Source organism: Oxyura jamaicensis (genome assembly GCF_011077185.1).
Source record: "Oxyura jamaicensis isolate SHBP4307 breed ruddy duck chromosome 18 unlocalized genomic scaffold, BPBGC_Ojam_1.0 oxy18_random_OJ166, whole genome shotgun sequence".
Classification (NCBI taxonomy): Eukaryota; Metazoa; Chordata; class Aves; order Anseriformes; family Anatidae; genus Oxyura; species Oxyura jamaicensis.
In genome coordinates, this window is record NW_023304480.1 from 252458 (window position 1) to 273564 (window position 21107).

General features: G+C 64.9%; 1 protein-coding gene across 1 annotated transcript in view; it reads right to left on the reverse strand.

The window, feature by feature from the left end:
• The window catches only part of RBFOX3 (RNA binding fox-1 homolog 3), a 131311-nt gene that overhangs the window by 22507 nt on the left and 87697 nt on the right, over positions 1 to 21107 (reverse strand). Inside the window, 1 exon segment of the mRNA XM_035312589.1 lies at positions 11229 to 11273. The gene's annotated coding sequence lies outside the window, so the exon portion shown is untranslated.

Below are 21107 nucleotides of genomic sequence, written 5' to 3' on the forward strand. Positions count from 1 at the left end.
CGTGTGAGACAGAGAGGAGAGGGGGAGAGAAAGGAAGGGGAGGAGGCAGGGAGAGGGCGAGGGAGTGAAATAAAAGGGGTGGGAGTTGGAGGAGGAGGGGGAGTCCCCTGTGCATTCAGACATCAAACAGAGCTCTGTATAAAATGAAGAGAATCCGTAATGACATGAGAACAGCTGATCCCGCACTTAACCCCTCCGCTGCCGCCGCCTCGCAGCCGCCTTCCCAGCCCCGGGCACGCGCGATGCTGCTGCGGGGAGGGGAGGGGGGGGGGAGCCGAAGGGGGGGGGGGGGGGTGGGGGGAGAGCCCCCCCCCCCCCCCCCCCCCCACCCCTCGCGGGGAGCTCCCGGGGGCTGCGGGCGCCGCCCCGGGGGCTGCCGAGGGGCCGGACGGGCACCCGCCGCCCCCGCGCCGCCCCGGCACACGCACCACGCTCTCCGGGCACACACACGCAGACACGGACGGCCACGCGCGGAGACCGCAGCGCCCCGCAGCCCCCCGGCGGGAGGACCCCCGGGACCGCCCCCCCTCCCCCCCCCCCCGAGGAATTCCCCCCCCCCGGGCCGGGGCCGCCCCGCGACCCCCGCCCTGCACGGGCGGCTCGGGGCTGGGACACGCGGGGGCAGCTCCACGCGCACCTCTGTCGCGGCGGCCGTGGCGATAGGGGTCGGCCACGGCGACTGGGGGGCGGCCACGGCGACTGGGGGGCGGCCGGGCCGTGCACACGCGTGTGCGCTCCCGGGGGGCCCGTTCCCACGCGGTGCCCCCCGAGCCGCCGGGCTGGGCGCAGGGGTCCCGGTGGCGGCTCCGGGCCCCAGCGCAGCCGGCAGGGCTTTGTGCTCGGCTGGGTGGGAAAGGCAACCTGGGTTCGGTTCAGTTTCCATCTTGGCCAAACGCGATGCACAAAGGCAGGTCTGTGCCAGCAGCTGCTGATGCTCTGTCTCCTCCGGAGCCTCCAGCACATGAACAGCCCTATTTGGAGGCTGGGATTTTCCACAGTATCCCTAGACATAGCGACATGCTGCAGTGTCCTGGTACACTCGCAGCGGTTCCAGTTTCTGCTGCAGATACTCAACAGACGAGGCATATTCTGTGGCCACCCCAGAGCCCAACCTGCTCCAGGAAAAGCCGTCCCGAACGAGTGGCTGGGGGCCAGGGGGGTCCCAACCCCCCTGTGGGGTCCTGCTGCTGGGGAGACCACGCTGCCAAGGGGACACGAACCGAGAAATCGGGGAGCAGACCCCAGGCTGGGGAGGGTTCTCTCCACCATCACCCCTCGCTGGCAAGAACTGCATGAAGCCGGGCAGCAAAACCCGCGGCCAACAGCAGCCTCAGGCCGCTGCTAGCACCCTCTGCAGCTCCTCTGTCCCACCACGGCCACTCGCCCTCCGGCTCCCAAGGGACCACCAAGGAACCCGGTGCAGTGTGCAGCCCCCAGCCCCCTGCTCGCCTCTGGCTCCCCATCTCCGGAGCCCTGCAGCCATGGGGCCATGTTCTCCCACGCACCCCAGTGCCCAGGGCAGCTTTGCAAAGGGTAGGAGGAACTCGTCCCCCGCAGCCCCTCATGCAGCCGTGGGGAGCAGTCCCACCAGGCACCCGAGCCCCACGCACCACCCCGGCACGGGGCGAGGGACGCCCTGCACGAGCAGATGGGTGCCTCCAAAGGCCCAGGGCCAGGTTCTGGTGTGGCTCCTGCACTGCTCTCATGCAGAGGTGCAAAGGGAAGGGCACGGCCCGATGCTCTCTGGTCCAACCAAGCAAACCACGTGAGGTGCGCGCTGGGGAGCGCCGGCTCCAGGATGAGGTAATCTGCCCTTCCTCCCCTCGCCAGATCCTGGCTCCGGGCAGGGTGACTCAAACGCGCTCCTGGCCGGTGGCAGCGCAGCGACGTGAGCCTGGCACTGCCCCGAGCCAGCGGGAACAGCACGGGCTGGCTGCAGCCGAGGGGGCGAGGAGAGGTGGTGCTCCCTGCCGCCAGGCAGCACGGAGCAACGTGGGGCAGCCGTGCCCGTCCCTGTCCCCATGGGGCCAGGCAGCACCTGCTGCCAGGACCCCTCTGCACCACTGTCACAGCGGGAATTCGCCACAATTTCCCATCTCAGCGCTCCTCGTTCCCCCCAGCAGTGACTACCTCCGTGCTCCTGCGCATGAGGCAAAATCCCACAGAAGTGGTGGAACCAGGCACGGCTCCAGGAGCTGAGGAGAGTTCGAGTCTCCTCTCTCCCTCCTCCGGCCATCACCAATGCCCGCCTGGCTGCAGAGACCCCCCCCCAGCAGCAGGTAGCCCCCCTGGGACACGAGCGTAGCAGGGCTTTGCCAACCCACTGCCAGCCCCGCGGTGGGGACACGTCCCCTGCCACCAGCGGCCACCTTCCCTCACCCTGCTGCCTCCAGCCGCCCCGGCTGATGGCACGGCCACGCTCGGATCCCGCTCAGCACCAGGGCTGCGCCCACGCCTGAGGCCAGGTGCCCACCAACAGGGGAGCCCCAGCCAGAGCTGCCCAGCCCCGCGGAGCTGCAGCCCCAGAGGAACCCCTCCGAAACTCAAGTCTCCTGGAAGGAAAGTTTATTTATCTGTTTAATTAAGATGTGTTCACCAGGCACACAGACCCCGTTCCATCTGTCTCACTTAGAGCCGCGTCCCAGTAAAATTAAACCTAATAAATATCAGACGAGGGAAAGCAAAGGGCACATGTAAGATATATGATCAAAGGCAGAAGTTGCACAGGGCTGCAGTTCTAAGCACATCTTTCTCTCTGCCCTTCGGGGATGGGTTGGCGATGCGCTCCCATGCACAGGATGGGGCTGGCTTTCCTTCAAATCAGCACTATTTTCATTTTTTATTTATTTTAAATGAACCCTTGAGGGCTCCTTGGTTTTGTTTTCTGGAAGAGGGAGAACAACGCGGCACCAGGACAGGAGTGGCCTCGGCCACTGGTTCAGAGCCCAGCGAAGCACCGGAGCCAAGCGGCAGACCCCAGAGGGCTGCGAGGCCGAGTGCGCTCTGAGCCACGGAGGGTCCCTGCCCACTGGGAAAGCAAAACCCCTTGGGCTGCTCCCGGGCGGCTGGGCTTTACGGGCTGCCCACGGCTGGGACCTGGCCGGCAGCAGAGACCGGCTGCGAGGTGCCCGAGGGGCGGTGCTGCCGCTCCTGGGAGATGCACGGCCAGATCTGCCGTGCCCCAGCTCCAGTCCTTTCCCATGTGAAACCCAGGCAGAAAGTGTGCTGTCACGTCACCTGCGGTGCTCAGCAGGACACCGTCACGCACCCCTCCCAGCACAGGGATGACACGGCAGCTCGCAGACCTGCTCGCGACGCAATGCACAACCACAGGTGGGCTGGACGTCCCTGGGGGCTTCGAGTGTCCGGAGTTCAACGGGACTCCCTTGCACCCCACCAGCACATTTGGGCAGTGCAAAACCAGAGCACAAGCCCGGGGCTGCTGCTCAGGAGAGCTGCCAGGAAGGGCCGGGGGCTGGCGGAGGTGCGGCTGCGGCTGTGGGGCCGGAGGGGTCCGGGTGCTCAGCCTGCGAGCAGAGCCCAGGCAGCAGCCCAGGAGCGGGGCACACGTCTGGTCCTCTCCTTCCACCCGCTCCAGAGTGCCCCCAAGCCAAGGCATTCATTAATTAAAAGCTCATTAGTAGTTAGTCATAGACATAAAGCGATTAAGATGAAGGCGCTGATGGATCTGAGCTGCTGTGAAGCAAGGGGAGCTCCAAAGCCGGTGCCGGGGCAAAGGGAAGGTCCCAGGCGCCTGCTGGCATGGTCTCAGGGAGCGACCGATGCTGCATGCAGATGGGACAGCGGGAAGGGACGGACAGAGGTGGCAGGCAGGAGCACCACATGCCAGGGGCTCAGCACCACCGCAGGAAGGTCCCTGCCCTGGGCCCTGGCTGCCCCCACACCATCACCGTGCACGCAGCTGGCTCCCTCTGCCCAAGCGCTCCCCAGGCTGCTCCAGGGCAGCTCCAGGGCTTACAGGGACAGGAAAGCCAGCACGGAGCACCCGGGACCGAGAGCAGCACAAACCAAAGCACTTTCTCCTGCTTCAGCATCGCCATCTCTTGCTGTGCTGCAGCTCCCAGCCTGGCTGAACCCCAACGCCCGGCCCCTGAGCAACAGCCCAGGGGCTGCCCCCCGCCGCAGCGCGCTGCCTGTCTCCTGCACAGCTACAGATCGCTGGTTTGTTGCTCCATCTCTGAAAGCCAGGAGTGGTTTAGACCAACCGCAGGCGTATCGGAATCCGATCTGGCCATCATGGACCAGCCCCGCTGGGTGGGAGCTCGGCCGGGACTCTGGGGACGATGCCCCAGCCCACGGGAGCCCAGGGAATTGGCTGTAACGGGGGAAACCAGCAGGCTCGAGGCCCCCAGCGCCCTTCCCTGTGTCAGAGGGGAACTCAGCTCTGCCGCCCCGGGAACTGGAGGGACTGCAGGTCCTGAGCATCTCCCCAGGAGACGGGAGCCCCGGCCCGCGGCAGGAGGCTGCGAGCTGGAGTCTCCTTGGCAGGGAAACCCTGATGGCCACGGCCAGGGGCGCAGCAGCGAGCACGTGCACGTCTCACCACGGCAGCAGGGCTGGGGCAGCGAGGCTCGCACAGGGCTGCGCAGCAGCGGCTTCGCGTGGTGCTGGCGGCAGGCAAGCGCAGCGAGGACGCAGCCCTGGGAGCCTCACCCCGCACCAAGCCCCCGACGGCTTCGGAGCCAAATCACAAAGACAGCAAGAGCAGATCGAGGAGGAGGAGTTTGCTCCAGCAAGCTGCCGGGGAGGGGGAATACGGTGGCACCCAAGCGCGCAGAGGCAGGGGAGGCGAGTGGCGAACGCTCAGCGGGACGTGGCGCTCGCTGCCGCACAGGACTCCCAAGTTCAGCATTGCTCTGCGGGGACACCTGGACCAGCCTCCTCTGCAACCAATTAAACCTCCTTCCCGTCTTCCCCCCGCTCCTTCCTCCTCCTCCTCTGACGCCGGTGGCTCTCAGGGGGTTGATGAAGCCCCCGCCTGCTCTAAACTCCAAAAACAAGGCGGAAATTTTACTGAAAATCCTGGCGCTCACCGCTCCCAGAGCACTGGCAGCCGCTGCCCCAGATACCAGCCCCTGCTCCAGGCTGCCACCTCCCTCCTGCCCGTCACAGCAGCTCGGCGAGGTCACGGTCCCCAGGAGGGGGTGGCAATGTCACCAGCACCCAAATGTGACCCAAATGGCAGGTAAGGGGGGGCTGCGACCAACGGCAGCTATCGGGGACAGCAGCGGTAGCAGCTGGGAGAGCAGCAAAAATGCAGAGAAAGCACATGAAAGTTTAATGGGAGCTGGGGAAAAACATCGTCCTGCTAAAACTTTGCTCACCCATTGCGAGGAGGGGCAGAAGGAAAGGGGAGCCCCCCGTGGGTGTCACCGGAGGCTGGGGCGGTGTGGCTGGGGAAGCACAGAGGGAATTTGGGTTATTTACACCCCGGGTATTTCCCTCCCGGCAGGAAGGCCGGCAGCTCCCCAGGAGCCTGGGGACACCAGGCGCAGCCGCTGCGCTCGTGGCCGGCTGTGCGCCCAGCTCCGGGCTCACCGTGGGCAGCTCGCGCGGGGGCACAGTTCAGGCTTTTAATGAGGCAGGGCAGGAACAACTTGCCACCGTGCCCGCGAGAAAGCCTGGCTTTTCTCCTTCAATCAGCACAGCCCTTCCTAAAGCCCTTTCACTTGACAAAATATTTACATGAAAAGGCAATTAGGCTCCCTGGATTTAATGAGAATTAACGTGCAGGCAGCAGAACCGTGGCAGAACAGCTGCTGCCGAGCACCTCGAGCTCCAGGCCGGGTGGGCAGCACCAGCCGGGGCTGCGGCAGGTACAGCCTGGCAAAGCACCGGGAGGGACAAGCACCTGCAGACCCGGGGACCCCAAAACGCTGAGCTCCCAGAGCTTCCCCCTTCCCTGCTATCAGCCCTGCTGCCTCACGAGGGGTCCCCAGGAGCGTGCACACCTCTGACCGGGCGCAGCACTGCACGCAGGGCTGGCCCGTGGGGCTCCAGCGCAAGCACCAGGCGGGTTGGTGCAGGCTGCCGGGGACCGGCACAGCCCTGGCCAAGGGCAAGAGCAGGGGCGTGCGCGGCGCCGAGCGGTGCTGGGCACGGGGCAGCCCAGGCTGGGACGGCAGCGGCAGCCAGGTGACGTGGGCTGCGTGGGACCGCGAGGCAGGAGGTGCTGTGGAAGCAGACACTCCATCCTCATTATAAGGCTTTTTAAATGCACAGACAGGATATTAGCGTTTAAACAGTCTCTAGGACTCCAGGGCAAACTTTAAAAATCATAATATTTATAGAACCTTCCTTCCACTCGCCCCACATGCTCTTTATTTCTCCTGCAATTACTACTAATTTGAAGACATTTTGCTTTGGCATCTCAGCCTGTTGCAGTGTCGATTACGGAGCCACCCGCTGCCGACTGCCACCGCAGAGCTCCCGCAGTGCTCCCGACAGCGGCCACGCTCCCGCCGTGCAGCGGGACCAAACCCTCCGCTTCCTCCCACGCCGGCGCTGGGCAATGCCTGCGGTGCCCAGGGATGATGCTCAGGTGCTGCCCGAGGAGCAAAGCAGCCGCCTGCTCCGGCTTGCAGCGAGGATGCCCTGCGCCCTGCACGATGCTGAGTGCCCCGGCCAGGGGACCCGGCACGGCACAGGGATGAGAGCCCCGAGCCCTGCTCAGCACCAGCAGCGTGTCCCAGGGAGCCGCGCTTTGAGCTCCCGTGGGGACAAACACCCGGGTGCTGCCCCCAGCCCTGCCCCACTGCCCTGCCCCAGCAGCAGCTCCACGAAGCCACGCAACACCCGCAGAGCTGCAAGCAGAAACTCCAGAAAGCAGCCTGCTTCCAAAGCTGCTCCAGCTCGTTAAGTCCCTGGGCAGAATTAACGCTTTGGCAGGAAAAGCCGTGAGCCCCCACGGGCTCCTGACCAGCGGGGAAAGGCGGCTGCACCAAGATCTCAAATGACAAAGCACCTTACGCCTGAAAGCTGCTTCCCTGAGAAACAATGAACTCTCACTATCTTCCCCTTCCCCGTAAGCTCCTTTCCTCCGCGTCCTCCCCTCATCCCGCTCTATCCTCTCGGCTCCTTGCTCCGTAATCCAGGGGACTGCAGCTCCCCAGTGCCTGCGGCTCGCCGGGAGCCTGTAATCCCCCAGCTCCCAGCAGCTCGGCTGGGTCTGGCCAGGAGCAGGGCTGCTGAGGAGCTGGGAACAAGGAGCTGGAGGGCGCTGGTGCTGCTGGCCAAAGTTCTGCCCCTGTGCCCAGGGCCCAGCGGGGGCTGCTCGTGGGCTGGGATGCCTCGGGGAGCCCCTCGGGGACGGCGCAGAGCCCGGTGCTCAGCACAGTGCCTCAGGGGTCCCAGGTGCACCAGGCAAGGAGCTTGCAGCCACGTTCAGCATCCCAGGCACGGCCGCTGCAAGGTGCCCGGACAGATCCCATCCTGCCCTCAGCCTCCCCTCCCTGCTCCAGGCTCTCAGCGAGGCCAGGGGGTCTCGGCCGGCTCCAGGGATGCTTTGCAGGGGACCCCCTCCCTTCCTCCCGGCGGGATGCTCGCTGCCTGCAGCCCCACAGCTGACCCACACCAGGAGGCCTCTCGGCAGACTGGGCAGGCTGCAAAGCCCACCTTGTCTGAGCAACGGCCCCGCAGCACGAGATGCACCCGAGCGGCCGTGCACCAGCCCAGCACACCCGGAGAGGGCACCGGGAGAGGGAGGCACCGTGCTGGGCAGCCCGTGGCCACCCCAGGCTGGACGGGGACCGGCTGAGGGAACTGCTGCGTGGTGGGGCCGGGAGGCAGCAGCAGGACAGGGGCTGGGCTTGGCCTTTGCTCTGGGGCAGGGACGAGGCCGCAGTGCGGAGGCAGGGAGCCCTGCCCGGCCCCTCCACGGCCCCGTCCTTCCCGGTGCTGGGCCCTGCCTCCAGCATCGCAGCCCCGCGCCCCTGCCTGCAGGGCAGCGAGCGCCTCGGCAGCGGAGGGACGATTTCCTTGGCAAGCGGCGCTGCCGGGAAGCGACAACAGCAGGGAACAACCCCAACCCCGAGCAGAACCCCAGCAAAGAGGGACGGGAAATGCCCAGCCCTGGCGGCGGTACCTACCCAAAAATACATCATCATGTCGGGGTGCTGCGGGGCTCCGCGGGATCAGCGGGAGGGCCGTGGGCTGCTCCGGGCGCCGCTCCTCGGTGGGCTCTCTCCCCTCGGGCGCTCTCTGTCCAGCTCCAGCCTCCAGGGCTGGCACCGGGGGCCAGCACCGCCGCGTGCCCTGCGTGCTCGCCCCCTCCCCGGCACGGCGAGGTCGCTCGCCACGGGCTGCCGTGCGCTTCAGAGCCGCCCGCCGGCGTCCAACATGCCGCCGTGGGGCTGCCTCGAGCCCGGGGCCACAGGAAGGGTGCCCACGCTGTCCCCAGGTGGGCAGCGGACACGGGCAGCCCGGTGCGAGGAGCCTGCTGGGGACTTAGTTCATCGTCAAGAAAAAAAAAAAACGGGAGAGGGAGGAATCAAAAATAAATCCTCGCTGGCGTCTGTAAGCGCAAAGGGAAGGGTGAGCGTGCGAGGGGGAGGCTGCAGCGGGGTCTGGGCAGGGGTCCGGGCGGCCGTGGGGCGGCAGCGGGAGCGCGTGTGCTGGCAGGAGCGGCGTGGGCTCCCGCTGACACTCGGAGGAGGTATGGCCTGCCTCAGCGTTTTTCAGGCTGCCCTGTCAATAAGGGAACCGGCCGCGCTCACAATTAACCTGCGAGGTGCCAGCCGGCTCCCGGCACCTGCCCACGGGCAGCAGCTGCCGCGCTCTGCGGGAGCACAGCACCGGGACCCCCGCGGGCACCGGGACCCTCGCCGGGGGCTGCCTGGGGGGGGACGCAGGCCTGCCCGCTGCATCGCAGCCTGGGCACCCCACAGCGCGTCCCCGCGGAGCCCCGGGACGAAGCCTGCAGGGCCCCCAGAGCGGCACGGGGAAGCCGAGGGAGGGGAGCGCAGGACGGGCTGGGGTCCCCCGGGGGGTCAGCGGGAGCGGTGTTGGGGGGACACCCTCCGTGTCCTGCCCGCAGCCCCCCAGCAGGACCCCTCGGGGCCACGCAAACCTGGGGGCACAGCAGGGCAGCGCCGCTCGTCAGCCACTAAATCTGCGTCCTCCTGGGGCACCGCCACCGAGGGGAGCAAAGGGACCGCGTGCGCTGAGCCAGGCAGAGCAGCGGGGGAATAAATAAGAGTAAGGGAAGGCAAAGGAGCAAGAGGGGTGGCAGATTGGTCTCTGGGGCCCTGCTGGCTCTGACATCTCCAGCCCCATAATCATATTCAAAGCAGAGCCGGGCTGAGGCATTTCTCCTCCAGCACAGCAATAAAAGAAAGCAACACTCTCAATAATTCAGAACCAGGAGAGGGTGATAAAGCAGAGGAGCCACCACTGCAGGCAGCAGGGGCGGGGGGCTTCCTGCTCCCTCTTATATCTTGGTGATCAAAACCCTCCCCTCTTCCCCTGCCCCCTGCGAGCTGGCTCCCAGCCGGGGCTGGGGGCACGGCCGGACCCGGTGCCGCCGGTGGGGCACGCCGCCTGCATGGGGAGCAGGGCAGGACGCTCCCCTCCGGGGGCGGAGAGGCTCACTGCAGCATCGGGAGGCGAGCCTCCAAATAAATCCTCCCTCACTGTGTGAGCAGAGACCCAGCGAGGGGGGACACTGTGCAGCCAGCCGGGGAGCAGCATGGCCCCAGCTCAGCCCCGCGGAGCGGCTCTCCTGCCCGGCGCCCAGGTCTGCTCCCAGCACTGTTTCACCTCCTCTGCAGCTGTTCCCAGCCCCGTTTCCATCTCTCCCTTTGCCCTGCAAACAGCCCACGTCACCACGCACCTGGACAACACGTTTTTCCACCCAAACGGGGCTCCGGGGGCTGCCTGGCCACAGGACACCGACCCCACTGCAGTGTCCCTGCTGCTGCAGGGGACAACTCCTCCCTGAGCACCCAACCACGCGGGTCCCCAGCCCCCAGCCCCCTGCTCCTGGCTCGGCTGCAGCAGCACCCCGGGGCCCTGCGAGCAAGTGTGGCTGGGAGGCGTCCCTGTGCCAGGCTGGGGGGCGCAGGGCTGGGGACGGGGGAGCAGAGAGGAGCTGGCACCAGAGGGCTCCTGTGGGCACAGCGGCCCTTGCACGCAGCTGGGCACCTGGGAGGAGCGAAGCTCTTGCTTCAGCATGGGGAGAAATCGTCCCAGGCACACACGGCAGAGGTGGAGGCCAAGCTCTGTCCCCTCAGGGACTTTCCTGCCCAGCTGTGGCCCCTCCACAGCAGGGGTGAGGTGACACGCTGGGTGCTGTGCAGGGACCAGCCTGCTCCCCCCGTGACTGCAGCAGGGAACGCACACACCCTGCCCGGCCCGCGCCTGCTGCACCAGGGCTGCTGGTTTCCGTGCCTGGCCCAGCACGGCGCCAACCAAAGGCTCCCCGGGAGCCACGGCCACCCCTGCGCCCTGCTCCACGGCTGCTGCGCAGCCTCCAGCCGCCAACCTCGGCACCCCTCTTCCAAGGACAACTTCTCTACTTCTCTCAGGGGGTCTCCAGATCCTTTTGGACTACGACCCCCTCCCAGCCGGCCACCGCCCTTGTCCTGCTGGTGACAAGGACTAAAGCGCTCCTCCGCTCACATCTCCCCTCCACCGTCACCACCCTGGGTCTCAGCCCGGGGACGCAGCCGTGACACCCGGCAGCGTGGGCTGCAGGACGCTGCGAGCAGGGGCCACCACCCCGGGGCTGGCGTCACCCTGGGTGAGGACGCAGCCCCTCAGCGGACGTCCCGGAGGCGCACAGAGCACAGACAGACAGACAGCAACGTCAGCACACATGGACAGCTCACAGACACCGCGGCCCCCGGCTGTGCCGGCCGTCCCCCCTCCTCGCCCGGACTCACTCCACTCACGCCACGCTGTGCGGGGGCTCGGCTGCGGGGTCGGTGCCCGGGGGGGACCCGCCGCGACTGGGGCCCCGTGCAGCGAGTGGGCAGCCGCTGTGCCACCCCCCCCGGCCGTGGGGCCGCGGCTCCGTGCCCACCCGCCTGCCCCGCACAGCCCCGCACATGCAGGTTTCTGCCGCCCGACCCCTGCTTCCCTCGGGGCCGCCCTGGCATGGACCGTGGGGGTTCTGGGGGGACGCCGGGCTCAGGCCCCGGGGAGGCTGCCCGAGCCACAAAGCCCCATCTCGCCTCTCCCTGGCTCGGCAGGAGCGGACGTCTCCGTACCTTTTATTCAGCCAAGCTCCTCCTGCGGTGCTCGCGCTGGGCTCTCTAAGAAAAGAGAAGAAAGAGGAGGAAGAATTAAAATCAATGATCGTTATCGCTAACCTGCTTACAGTCAGTGCTATTTGCTCATTGACTGGCAAAATTTTTAGTGTACACGTATGGCCACGAGCGTTGTCTCCCCGGGAGCCCTGGGAAACCGGCCCCGGGCAGCGGCACCCAGGGCAGCCCCTGCGAGGCGCCTCCAGCTCCTGCCTCCAGCTCCTGCGGGTGTTCTGCCAGGCCCTGGGAACCTGCAAGCCCCTGGCTCAGCTCTGCCGGGTGCCCGGCAGCCTTGGGTAGGGTGCAGCCATCGCACGCACCCAAGGACGCCCCGTTCGTGCCCCCGGCAGCGCCCGTCCTGCCCCCCGGGGACCCTGCAGCGCGCAGCTCCGGCACCGCTGTCCCAGCTCCGGGTACTTCTTGGAGAACAGCACCGAGTTTCAAAGAAAACTTCCTGAAAGCTGCACTTCAACTAATTGGCTTTTGCAACATTGCCAACCCAAATGTTCATAAATCATGTCAGACCCTCAAAAATAATGAGAGCAGCTTATACATCACGGGATTATTATTTTTTTTAAGAGCAGACCAGGGTTGTTTCTGTTTGCTAACCGCTTCTTTGGGGATCTCGAGGTGCCGAGTCCTGCAGCCTCTCCCTGCAGCCTCTCAGACACCTCTCCGCGTCTCACCGGAGCTGTGGCTCTCCCGCAGCCTCCCGTGCAGCCGCAGGGCCCCGCTCCCCGGCCAGCCCAGCTCAGCCAACGCCGCCGGTGCCGTGCAGGAGCGGGGCCACGGCCGGCCCCAGGGCACAGCCCCGGCACGGTGGCAGCACTGGAAGCGTGGAGTTGGTTCCCAGGCACTTGTGTTAGCAAACACCGCTCTTAGCCGCACAGCAGGATAATCAATTATGGTAATTCCTGCCTCAATGAATCAGATTCATGGAGGAACACAGCTCATTAGGCTGGTGCTGACTTCCATTAGTGCTCTTATGATAAAAACCCTCCAGAAAGCTCTAGCCCAGCTAGACGTGTTTTCCAGGCTCGGAGGGTCTTCCAGCCGCAGCGCGCGGAGGTGTGCGCCCAGGGAACGTCGTGGGAAGCTCCCGGCCCCCAGCAGCAGGAGGACATCCCTGCGGGCACCTCGTTCCCTCCAGCTCCTGCCCTCCCTGGCTCGCGCTCAGCTCTCCTTCCTCGGCTCCTCCAAGCAAACGCTCACGAGGGTCCCTGGGAGAGGAAGGCAGGAGACGGCAAAGCGGGGAGCAGACAACTGCGGAGCGCGGTCCCCCTTCCAGGAGCAGGTCTGGGTGTGCTGGGAACTCAGGCAGCCTGCTTGGCGATGAATAATTGAAGGACGCTCGCTCTCCTCGGGGAAGTACAGCGATGGGCAAAATCTCATTTCCCAAACACATTTCCCAAGGAAGGCGCCTTCTGAGAAATTCCACACAACCAGCCCGGGGCCCCCGCAGCCGGGATGCGCCGCGCTCGCCTGCCGGGGAGCTCGCTGAGCCAGGCACCAGCCCGGCACAAATCCCCGGGGGCCCCGAGCACCGCAGGGACCGGGCTGCTCAGCCAGAATCTCTCCGTCCTGCTGCATTCACCAAGGCAGGAGAGTAACGGGCACAGCAGCGCAGCCAAGCGAGGGGAGCCCAGCACAGGGCGGCTCATCCCCCAGACCGAACCCAGCTAAAAGCTCTCGGACCCGAGGAGGGTCCCCGCTCCTGCAGCAGGGGACACCCTGCCGCCAGGCCTCTTCGGCTTTTCTGGGGAACTTCTCAGTAGGAGTTTTCCACAGTATGTTTCGACCCCCCTTCCCTCCACCAAAAATCCTAAATTAATTTTTCTTTTAATTAAATTCATTAGCAAAGATTATTTGGCTGAGGAAAAATAATATCCTGCCCCTCCCCCAGCAGCCCTCTCTATTTATATCCCCTATATACATAAGCAGCAGCGAATATTTCTTTATGGGCCATTAAAGGTTTAATGTTTAATTTATAACCACGTTCTCTGGCGGGCGGGATGGCCAGGCACAATGTCAACACTTTTAATTAAATGAGAAGATTTTTTTTTTTTAACTCAGAAAGATGAAATGCCCCGTTCCCAGCAGCGCCTGCAGGTGCTGCCCTGCGGGCCGAGGGGGCACCGCCAGCTCCCCGCAGCTTTCCTGGCTGGGTCGTTGCAGCACGGGCCGTGCCCTGCTGCAAGCCCAGGGCTGCAGGGGAGATGTGCCTGGAAGAGCCCCGGGTCTGCTGGGGGACCTGGCAAGGAGCCCGTCCCACCCCATCCCCAGCTCCGCCTGGCTTCGTCCCTGCATCGCGAGCCCGCCCTGAGCCCACAGGCAAGGCGAGGCTGGGAGAGCCTGGAGCCGCGCGGGCATCCAGGTGGCGGGGGCTGCAGGCTGGCAGCGGGCTTCAGCTTTAGCAGGGGAATAAAGGATGCTGGAGAAACGCTTTGACCTTCAGAGCAGCCACGAAGGCACCCCAGCACCCTGGGGTCTCCCGCCTGCTGATGCGATGCCGGCAGCGCCGTACCGACCGCGGGCAGGTCCCTGCGGCTTGGTTGCAGGAGCCACAGCACCAGGACGGCTTTAGGGCTGAGTAACCGTTTGGGAGAGTCCCCACACCGACGGCTCCAGTCCAAAAAGTGCAGTCACTTCTTGGCGGACAGCGGCAAGACTCGGTGTTGTTCCTCCTGCAGCCTCTCCCCAAATACTGGAACCAGATGCCTCTCGCCTGGACGGAGCAGACGCCTTGTGCTTTGCTGAGCCGAGCTGGCTGGCGCACGAAGCTGGCACGCGCCCTGGCCGCTCGTTCCCAGGGACAGGCAGGGTCCCTGGCACGGCGCTGACCTTCAGCTCCAGCTGCAGGTCCCTCCGGAGCTCAGGCACGTGCTTTACGCTGCAGGACGTGGGCTGGCTGAGGGCAGGTGATGCCGAACAACCTGGAGAGCCCGCTCGTGGAGATCCGCTCCCTTTGGCAAGGGGCAAACGGAGCCCTTCAGCTGAGGGAGGGGGCGGTGCGACCTGGGGTGTGTGCGCTCAGCACGGCCCCCGCAAGCATCCCAGTACTGGCTCCGGTTACCAAAACACCTGCCTGAGAAACTGCTGGGGACCTTTGAACTGAAATTCTTCCTGCAACGTATGCTTATTCCCCTGGCACCTCCTGCCGCCTGCCTGCGTGCTCGACGGCTGCAGCTCCTGCAGGACTGCCACCGCCTCCCTCAGACGATGCTGCCCCTCAGAGGAGGAGGAAGAGCTTCCCACGCAGACAGCACCCGTGAGATCTGCCAGGAAAGCAGCGCTGAGGCACCGCAAGAGGAGCCCGACATTCACGGCTCACCCTGCCAGCATCCTCCCGCTCCTTCTTGTCCCAGACCGGACACCAGACACAGGGACACAACGGCAAGGGAAAAACACTCCCGGTGTGCCTGGCCTCACACCCAGAGTGCGTGGGGCCAGGCATCATCTCAGCCCCTCGAGGGCCGGTTCTGCCCTTGGCTGCGATGCTGGGTGCGCTCCCAGAAGCGACAGCCTCAGCTCTTGGCCGCCGGGGAGCACGGCCCCCTCTGCCTGGAACAGAGAGAGGGGCGGCTCTGAGCAGGCAGGTTCCCATTAATGGAGTATTTTATCTTACGGGAGAGATTAAATCTCTGTACAGAGAAGCGCGAAAGAGATGAGTCAGCAGCTGGCTGAGGGGCGGCCAGGTTCAGCCATAAGCATTTGGCTTCATCGCAGCGCTTCACCCTCCTGCGGCCACGCGCTGCTGGGGCGCAGCCAGCCCGGGCGCCGAGCGCCAGGCTCGCACCCTCTCCGGCTGACCAGCGGATCCACGCGTGGCACAGCCGCTGGGCAGCACTGCCACCACCCCCGCACCACCGGGCAGCCCTGCGCGTGCCCTGTTGGGCACCAGAGCAAAGCACCCCCACCGCTGGTGGGCTGCCAGCCTCCCTCACCATCCCTGGCGCTGCGAGGGCTGCGTGGCGAACGCATCCGGCGCTGCAGGCACGACGGCGTGCCAGGACACCGGGCACGGCCCTGGAGCACCAGTGGGGGTCCCCAGCCTGTCCCTCCCGGTGCGTGCCCCTGCCATGCCACGCTGTGCCCGGTGCCCCTCACGCAGCCGTGCCGGGCTCCCAGGCACACGGCTCCCGCTGCCAGCGCAGCTCCGCGGTGCCACGACGCCGAGGAACGGGTGGGAAACGCAGCCGCTGTCAGGCGCATGCAGACACATGCGTGCACGTAAGGAGCAAGCGTGCGAGGGCCGGCCACCACCGTCGTGAGCCAGGGAACAGAGCGGTGATGGCACTGTGCCGCTCACTAAAAGCATGAGTGTCACTAAATCAATAATTCATTTACTTTAATGAGATAAGTACTTTGAAAACTAATTGCAAACCTGCTCCATTTACTCCAATCCGTTACAGCCTTTAATGTAAATGGCAGAAACACTGCTGGAGGAAGGGGAAAGGCTTTGGTAGAAGATCGTGTGTCATCTTCTCCCCTTCTTCTAAGAAAGAGAAATATCAGTCATAAACAGGAACAGCGGAAACCTAAGTAACCGCCCGGATCAATGCGTGGAAGCGGCAACGGCAGAGCGAGCGGAGCGCCCAGCCTGCCCTCCCCAGGGCCACCGCAGCCCCTGCACTGGCTGCCACCGCGCTGCGAAGGGCTGTGCCACCAGCACCTGGGTGACAACCCACGGGTCACGCTGCTCGGAGCACGGCGGGCCATGGGAGGAGCACAGGGCGACGCTCGGGCAGGATCCCCCCGTACCAGGGGGCTCCACAGCCAGAGGGGATGGATGACGGAGGGCCGGGAGAGACACCGAGCACAAGGGAGGTGACAAGAGCTCCAGCGAGCTGCCAAGGGAGCACACTGTTGCTGGAAGCTGCTCAGCCCGGGGCTATGATTAGCCTGTGTATAATTAGCAGAGCTGACGGCCATCAGGCAAAAAGAAACCAAGCCCGGAGCCGTGACTGCGGTGCCGCAGGGAGCTCTCCCCCAGCCCGCCGCTGCTGCTGCCCTGGCAGTGTGAGGTCAGGGGAGACCCGTGGGTGCTCTCCACGTGCCACCAGCCCTGTCACCCCGTCCCGTGGGAAGGCACCGCCTGCACCTGTGAGCAGCACCGAGGGCACACCAGCCGCTGCCCCCTGGATGAGCCCACAGCACCCAGAGCTGTCCCAGCGGTGGGGAGCGAGCTGCCCATCCCCGAGGGATGCACCAGCCCCGGGGGCTTGCACTGCTCGGGTGTGGGATGGGGTGGAGAACTGGAGGGTCCCCAGCACAGCAGCCCCCTACCCGAGCTGCAGGAAGCACCACAGAGCCGTGCACACTCCAGGTGGTCACTATAATGGTTCAGGGCTTGCCATAAAAATCGCTGCTGCATCGCTGGCACGGCGTCCTCCCCCACCAGCCAGCAGCTGCCCGCTCCTCCTGCCCCAGCAGGCGCTGCCCCTTCCCACCCCGCCAGCCCTGGCAGGGGAGGGGGCAGCCAGGGGTCTCCTGCCAGGCCCCGGCCACGTTCCTGAAAAGGAGCTCGCGGCTCCCGGCAGCGATGCCGACGCGTTCCCGAATGGCAGTTGGAGCAGGAGCTTGACGCCAAGAGCTCTCTCTTCTTGCTTGCTGGAGCAAATGGCAGGTCATAAAAAGGAACCGTGACAGAAGAGAAAATGTTCCAGAGTCCACAAGGACCAGTCCAGGGTAAATCCATCTGCTCAGCAATTTAGCCAGAAAATCCTTTCCAATCATCCGTGCTGTAGGTCCTTCACCTCGCGCACGCAGCTCTGGGCAGAGCCTTTCCACCCAGGCAGGCGCAGGCAGCTCCTGTGCTGGGGTTCCTGGCGCTGGTCACCCCTGGCCCCGTGGGGATGCTTGGGGCAGGAGGCTCCCGTGCCCCCCCGCAGCGCTCCAGGCAGAGCCCAGCTCCCTCTGGAGCCGCTGTGCCGGGACCCTCCTTGCTCCGCGCGGGGAGGGACGGGAGCGCATCGCTCCTTCCTTCCACCGCAACACCCTTCCTGCAGTCTGCCAAGGAAAAATGGCACCAGGGGGCTGCTTTACTGCCTGCAGTAATTGACCAGAGCACCGAATCCCCCAGCACATAACTTACCCTGCATAACTATCAGCAGGGAAGGAGGGTTAACCACAAATAAAGCCAGCAGCTCCGCGGCAGGGCACCCCCAGCACCAGCCCCAGCGGGGCCGCACGGCGCCAGCCTGCGCAGCCTCCATGGGCTCATCCCGACAGACGCACGAGCCACGCACGGGTGCCACCTGCCTGCCTCCCCGGGGGGCTGCCTGGGGACATGCCCCATCCTTCAGCGTCCTCCAACCCCCCCCCAGGCCCCTGCGCCGTCTGCGGGATGCAGGTGGCCCCGGCACTGGGAAGCCCAAGTCCCACCTGGACCCCCGAGACCGACCGCGCTGTGCTCAACCCGAGGCAGAGGAAGGAAGGGAGCGCTGAGCAAAGCCGTGCTGGCAACCTCGGCACCGGGACCCAGAAGCCGCAGCTGAGGAGCACCAGGATGATCCCGGCCTGGCAGAGGGCTCAGCACGGCTCAGCCCCGAGATCTCCCTGCAGGCATCCCTGTGAATCCCACCTTAGCCGCTCCCGTCTCACAGAAAATCAATGGCGAGCATCTCAATTAATCACACCGGGGGCAAATTGATTAGGAGCCTAAATAAGGTCAACATGGTTGTCTGCTTATAGGGTAGGACCCCTTAATCATCATTTTATCTGCAATAGGCTGCGGAACCTGCAGTCGCGCTGTCTTTGGGAGCACGGAGGGATTCTTCACTTCTCTCCTGCGATTGCCAGGGCCAGCAGAACAGGAGCCTTGTCTGTGCAATAAAGGAACTGGAGTCGAGCGAGCAGCAAACACCCAGCCACACACAGCTGCGAGGCCTGAGCATTAGACCCCATGGCCCACCAAGCCCAGCTGCCTCCTTTGATTGAGGGGAAGACAAAAGCAATTAAGCACTGCTGCTCTAGGTGCAGCACATTCCCTCCTGACCCCAAAAGCAACAGCTTATGCTTGAGATTTGATTAGCCCTGTCATTATCTTAGATTGCATACCTGAAAATACCGTTAGTGGTCACAGCGGCATTGAACCTTTGCAGAAACCCAGCCACAGGTCCCCTCTCAGGTGCCCCCAGCAGCTGGAAATCCCACAGGCTGCTTCTCTGCTCCTTACAGTGCCGAGCGCTCGCATCTGCAGAACCCGCGGCTCTCATCTCACCCTGAGCAGGGTGTCGCAGCCTGATTCTGTCCCCTTGCCTCTGCCCAGGGCAGGAGGCTTCCGATGGCCCCGCATCCCCAAGGCACCCTGTGCGTGTGCTGGCCTCTGCACGGCGAGCAGCGCGGCAGCACGGGGCTGGGACCCCGAGCTACCCCCGGGAGAGCTGCCCCACTTCACCCAGGCAGGCGTCCCCGAGAAGCCGCTGCCCTCCCATCGCCTGCTGGATCCGTGCTCTGCACAGAGCCCTGCGGGGACCAGCGGAGCCCAGGCTCAGCGTCGTGCCCTCCGCGTGCTGCTGAGTCCCCAGGGGCTGCGGGTGCCAACCTGGTTTCATGGAGAGCAAGCACGTGGCACAGCCTGTTCTCCCTAAAGACCACCCGGTGCCTGGATGCTGCACCCCTAACCACAGCTGACTACTTTCATTTTCCACACTCGTTTTGGGGACAAAAAACCCCCATGGGGTGGGAGGAGCCGGCGGGTCAGTGGGGGGCCCTCAGTGCCGCGGGAGTGCAGCCCCCCAGCGCGCTCTTCAGACGAGTGCGGCGTTCAGCTCATTCCGGGTTGATAACACAGTTTGCCTCGCCAATAGACTTTCCAATTGCAAGTGAAATCAATTCAATTGGGTATTTTACTCAGCTGGGACTCTGCTAACAGCAGCCGATTTCCCTGCTCGTCTCCCTCGGCGGCTGCGGAGGGCTGGCACATCGATTGCATCCTGTTGGCCCTGCCGGGGCAAACGGGGCTCTTATCCTCACCGGGGTGCCCAGGGGCTCTCCTCATCCTCACCGGCGTGCCCACGGGGCAGGCAGGGCCAGCAGAACCCAGCGGTGCAGCATCTCTGCAGCGCCGGGGGGGGCTGCGCCTCCTGGCAGGGGCTGCAGGCAGCTGCGGGCAGGTCCCTGCCGGCCCCAGGAGCCCCCCTGGCACCCAGGAGGGCCACCAGGGCCACCGCCCTGTGCAGATGCCGTTGTCCCCAGCAGCGTCCCCCTGCCCCAGCTCAGCCCCTGTCCCCAGCACCACTCCGCACCCTCCTGGCAGCACCTGGCTCTGGATGAAAGCATTCACAAGCTGGGCGGGCTCAGGACACCGAGCTGCGACTGCTCCCTGCGCCCCGGCTGCGCTCCCCGCGGGGGCTGGCGGCTCTCCCGGCCCCCCCGGTGCAGGCACGGCCCTCACCTGTGCCTGGGCTGGGCTGGCACCCACAGCCCGCACACCACAACCCTGCCCCGGCAGGGCACCGCTCCCCTCTGTTGTAAATACAGTTATAGATATTATAATTCCGTTTAATATTTAATATAGGCAGGTTAAATAAGCATTCCCGGCCCCATAAATAATCATTAACGGAGGGTTCTAATTGTGCTGTTGGGATCCTGCTTCATGACTTATTTAGAGGGCAGACGCTCTTCCCATCCTCGTGCACCGTAAACGAACCTGCAGCCTCCTCGCTGAGAACCTGGGGGTGCACGGCAAAGGGAGGCAGCTCCGCTCTGCTCCCTGGCCCCACAGCTCGGCACGGAGCAAGGACACAGCAGCCGGGACGGAGGCTCCGGGGGAGCTGGGGGAGGCACAGCCCAGGCTGCAGCAGCTCCTGGCAGGGTCTGGCAGCGGGGGCAGAGCCCAGCGCCGCGGGTGCCCGCTGCGGGCTCGGGGTGCGCAGGTTGGTGAGCGCGAGCGCAGGCGGCCGCCGAGCACGGGGCCACCCCCAGGCCCCCCCAGGCTGTGTCAGGGGGGTGCTGCCAGAGTCACGGTGGCACGAAACGTGGCAGGGTGAGCAGGGGAAGGCTTTTATCATAATACAAATCTACTGTAAAATTGACTGGAAACAATAGTCAAAAAAAAAAAAGAGAAAGAAAAAAAAAAACCAACACAGAGCACAGAGGGAATTGGCCAGGGGCGAGCACTCTGAAAGTGCAGGAGAACTGAGACACCAAGGACAGCTAAAGCGCAGGAAAACCTCCGTGTAAGAGTGTTTTTCCCTGAAGGGATGCGTTGATGCACTCCTTTCAAAAAAAGGTTGTGGGTTTGTTTTTGTGTGTGTGTTTTCCCCCCTCCTCTCTGTAGCTTAATTTCATCTTGAAATGAAAAACTACAAAAGTAAATTGAAACAGCCCTGTCCGCCGAGCCCGGGCTGCTGCCTTGCAACCCCTGTGTTGATGTAACTGGGAACGCGGGGCTCTCTCCCTTGTGCCCGTGAAGAAACGTCCCCGTGGCGCTGGGGAGGAGAGGTGCCAGGCTGCCCGGGGGTCCGCTGTGCGTGCCGGACTCCGGTCGGACACACGGAGCAGGGACGCCGGCCTCGGGGGACACGAAAGCTGTTCTGCTGCCCCAGTCCGGGTGCCCCCTGCCCAACGTGGCCAGCGCTCGGCCCCGGGGCTCTGCCCCCAAGGGCATCCCGTGCCATGTGCTGAGGGCCCAGAGCCCCCCGGGGCAGGCTGGCAGCGTCCCCCCAGCCCCCCCCACTGCCTCCAGCAGGCCCCGTGCCCGGCGCAGCGCGGGCGGTGAGCGGGTTAGCATCGATCCCCCCGCTCGGGATCGAGTTTCTATCGAGTGAGCGGGACCGAGCTGGAAGGGAGCACGGGGCTCACATTTCATCTCAGCACCGGTTCCTCCTGCTCAAG